At 35.7% G+C, this 4914-nt stretch overlaps 1 pseudogene; it reads left to right on the plus strand.

Annotated features, from left to right (window-relative positions):
- Window positions 1-3004: 3004 nt before the first annotated feature.
- On the plus strand, window positions 3005-4636 carry LOC125414899 (uncharacterized; annotated as a pseudogene).
- The last annotated feature ends 278 nt before the right edge of the window (window positions 4637-4914 follow it).

Here is a 4914-nt window from a genome sequence, read left to right on the forward strand (position 1 = left end):
TATATTTGGTTTGAGGTAGTGAATTCTCTGTGGGTTAGGTATTTAGAAAATAATGATAATAGTGCCACAAATGGATTACTGTGTGGTGTTTACCTCAGGATATTTTGCTGTGAGGCCTATAACTCCTGCACTTTCCTGTGGTTTATTTGTTTTGTTTTTTTAGCACTTTTGACCTGAAAACATAAGCTAGAAAATTCACAGCAATATTTATGATGGAAATTACTAATTATTAATAGGAAATTTTCACAAAGTAAAATGAATTACATGAAAAAAGATTGATTATCATACATGAATTCTCACTTGAAGAATTAAGGTATGGGCCACACAGGAAAATTTTCTGTTAGTGAGAGAAATCGAGAATTTGTGTCACCACCATTTACATCAAGGAAGAATTATACTTTTGACCTGGTTACTAAAATGTTTCAGTAAAATGTATTTATGCTAAAGAAATGTTTTACATGATTTGAGGAAGGAAATGACCTTTTTTGGTCATACTCATGTGTGATTCGACTTGAGTGGTTGCTCAGCCCATGCAAAGTCACAGAAACCATAAGTTGTTCATGGCTGAGTGTGGTTGTGTTATTTATTGGGACATTTTTGAGTCGTGAGAAAGGAAAGGAGAAAAAGAAGAAACAAACTTCAGTTCCCTCAATCTCTAGTTCTCATAGACTCAAAATACTCAGTCCATACAGACAATTCAAAGATGAGAAATAAAAGAAGAGCACTTTGTGTTCTTCCTCATCTTCAGATTTAGATAATTTAAATAACAATATCATTAACATAACTGCTTGTGACTGGAGAGATGGCTCAGTGGTTAAGACAATGGCTACTCTTGCAGATGACCTGAATTTGTTCCCAGAACTCTCCTGGCAACTCACAATGATATGTAATTTCTGTCCCTGGGGATCAGGCACCTCTCTGGTCTCCGCAGACATCAGGCATAGAGAAATACACATTCACGAAAAGCAAAGATGCTTAAAATAATTGAATAAACTGGAACCCGAAAGATCTGTACTGTATAGTGTTTCTATTAGAGAGAGAATTAGTTTAAAACTGTTTATAACTGAGTAGACATTTCATAATTATAAGTAAAATGTTATTTTAAATTTCATTTGTTAAGAATTTGCTCACTAACAACTGGGAATATAGGTCAAATTCATTTTTAAAGTAATATTTAACATTTTTAAAGAGAAAATACAATTATTTCATTTTCCCAGTTCTTTGCTTTCGTTAACATTTGCCAGGTAGTTACCTTGCTATTTTCAAGAGTCATAGCCTCTTTGTCTTTAGTTGTAGCTACACACACATATACACACACTCACATACATTCTCTCTCTGTCTCTCATACAACTACTCACACGTGCATGCATTCTATCGCACACACTCACGTACAAACTCACACACATACAACTCAAACATACAAAACAAACTCACACATTCCAATGTCAGTTAAGGGAATGGATAGGCTGGCAAGGCCAGGGCAAGCAGGGAAAGAAGAAGGAAGCCTTCCTTCTTCCATTGTTCTTATACATGCTTCCAGCAGGAGGTGTGGACCTGATTAAGGTGTGCCTTCCTGCCTCAATATATGGATTAAAGAGCTGTGTCTTCCTATCGCCCGATCCAGGACAAAATCCCATGTCTCCCAATCTCAAGATCTGGATAAAGGCCGTGTTGTTTTACTGGGTCAATGACCTAGATCGCAGGTGTACCTTCCATGTCTGGATTGTAGTATATTCCAAATATAGTCAAGTTGACAACTAAGAAAAGCCATCACACAGACTTTCTAGGAATGTATTACATATTGGATACAATTACCTCATTCTCATCACTCACAAGTATCTGCCAATATGTACACAATGCATGAATCTTTCATCTATATTCTTCTTCATCTTCTCTTGCCTTTGCAAAGATGAGGGCTGCACAGTTTATACATGTCGATAGAAACTCAAAATAATAAGGTTATTTTTTTTTTCACTTCTAGAAACAGCATTTGCAAGCTGAGTCTCACCATGAGAACACACATTCTTTGGTGGTAAATACCACGACTAACATAAGATTGCCCTAACTTTGTGAAAAGCTGAGGAGGCTCCTTCCTTCAAAATTGCTTTCAATTTCATTTTAACATCTATCATTCCAGCTTCAGTGGTCCCTCATTCTTTATTCTGTCATGAAGGATTAAAGAACATGACAAAACTAAATGTAGACTCAGAACATTTTTACCATATTACATAATCATGGCACTTTGAAATTTCTATTTATACATCCCAATCTACTGCTTTCAGGTCTATTTCTCGATGAACTTCCAAGAGAGTCTTACAATCAGCTCCTTTATGCACACCTCCCAAACAGTCCCTTTACTTACACAATCCCATGCTTAATTCTTGATAATTTAGGTGGAATCCATGCTCTTCCTCATTCTTACTGTATTGTGCATTCCTTTCTCCTTAGCTCTAAATAATGAATTCTTACACTCTTTCCTCTCAGCCCAGGCTCATACTGAACTTCAGCTGTATATCTTTGTATACTTATGGACAGTGGAGGCTAACTTCACCGAATATCCCAGAATTATTTTTGATCAAATAGCTGAAATATTCCAATTTCTAACTTTTTAATTCGTAAGTATTTAGCAAGACTCTTTTAAAACAATGTACTTCAATGAACACAGAAAAACCTCTTCTTAAATTTATGTAATTTTGTTTTATAAACCAAAATAGAAAATCATTTTTGAAAATTTGAAGAAGAAACATTAGCTTTTTCATCTGCCCCAAAAGCTGACTTCAGTAGTAAAATATTACCTGATTCCTTGACTTGAAAAATAAGTTTATTTTTCAAATGTTTCTTGGATGCAAAATGATTACATGGGAGAGAGCTGAAGGGGAGGGAAGGAAAAGGAAAGGAGGGAGCAGAGAAAAATATATAGCTCAATAAAATCAATAAAAATGATTACTTTAAATAGTGCTCAATCTGGGCTTTGAGTGTTGCTGCAGGCAGCTGAGCAGGGAGCATGGAAAAGCTGGAAAACCACGACATGAATTCAGTGACCTATGATGATGTACATGTCAACTTCACCTGGGAATAATGGGCTTTGCTGGATCCTTCTCAGAGAAATCTCTACAAAGATGTAATGCTGGAGACCTACAGAAACCTCACTGCTATAGGATACAGTTGGGAAGACCATAATACTGAAGAACATTGTTAAAGTTCTACAAGACATGAAAGGCATGAAAAAGTTAAACTAGAGAGAAAACTTCTGTATATTCTCAATGTGTTAAAGCCTTTGCATGTGACAGTCATCTTCACAATCATGAGAAAACAGATACTAGATTAAAACCCTATGAAGAAAATGAGTGTGGTAAAGCCTTTTTACATCACAGTTGTCTTCAAATTCATAAAAGAACATACACTGGAGAGAAACCCTATGAATGTAATCAATGTTGTACAATTTTTGCTCATCACAGAATCTTCAAAGGCATGAAAGACTACATACTGGAGATAAACCCTATGAATGTGATCAGTGTGGTAAAGTCTTTGTTTATCATAGCAATCTACAAATACATGAAAGAAGCCATACTGGAGAGAAACACTATGAATGTAATCAGTGTGGTAAAGTCTTTGCTTATCATAGTAATCTTGAAAGTCATGAAAGAATCCATACTGGAAAGAAACCCTATGAATGTAATCAGTGTGGTAAAGCCTTTGCACATCACAGTAGTCTTCAACATCATGAAAAAAAACCCATACTGGAGAGAAACCCTATGAATGTACTCAATGTTGTAAAATTTTTGCTCATCACAGTAATCTTCAAAGGCATGAAAGACTACATACTGGAGATAAATCCTGTGAGTGTAATCAGTGTGGTAAAGCCTTTGCATGTCATAGTTATCTACAAAGGCATGAAAGAAGCCATACTGGAGAGAAACCCTATGAATGTAATGAGTATGGTAAAGCCTTTGCATATCACAATAGTCTCCAAAAACATAAAAGAAGCCATACTGGAGAGAAACCCTATGAATGTAATCAGTGTGGTAAGACCTTTGCACAGCGCAATCATCTACAAAATCATGAAAGAACTCATACTGGAGAGAAACCCTATGAATGTAATCAGTGTGGTAAGGCCTTTGCAGAGCACAATCATCTACAAAATCATGAAAGAACCCATACTGGAGAGAAACATTATGAATGTAATTAGTGTGGTAAAGGCTTTGTTTATCATAGTCATCTTCAAAGACATGAACTAGCACATGCTGGAGAGAAAACCTATGAATGCAATGAGTGTGGTAAAGCCTTTGCACTTCACAGTACTCATCAAATGCATAAAAGATCACACACTGGAGATAAACGCTATGAATGTAATCAGTGTGGTAAAATCTTTGCATATATGAATAATCTAAATCATGAGAAAAAATCATACTGCAGAGAAACCCTATAAATGTATCCAGTGTGATAAAGTTTTGTAATTTATATAGGAGTAAAACTTTTTGTGTGCAACAATCTGTTAAAATCTTTGCATATTGCAATAGACATTGACAACCTGAAAAAGATACTGAGGACTTCTTATTATAAAGTATTTGGTAAGATCTTTAGCCAAAACACTTATAATCAGCTACACAATGATTTGGGATTCCCCTCTGTATTCTGTGAATGTATTGTTACCATTGTTTAATAAAGAAGCTGCTTTGGGCCTCTGGAAGGGCAGAATAGAGCAAGGCAGGAATTCCAAGCAGAGATAGAGGAGAAAAGAAAGTGGAGTCAGACTCCACGTATCTGCTGAAGGAGACAGATGCCCTGGAACTTTTCTGGTAAACCACAAGTCTTGTGGTAAAATACAAAATAATAGGAATGTGTTAATTTAAGATGTCAGAGTTATTTAATAAGAATCCTGAGCTAATAGGCCAAGTGGTGTTTTAATTAATA

The sequence above is a fragment of the Myodes glareolus genome, chromosome 15 (assembly GCF_982192425.1).
Source record: "Myodes glareolus chromosome 15, mMyoGla1.1, whole genome shotgun sequence".
NCBI classification, from domain to species: domain Eukaryota; kingdom Metazoa; phylum Chordata; class Mammalia; order Rodentia; family Cricetidae; genus Myodes; species Myodes glareolus.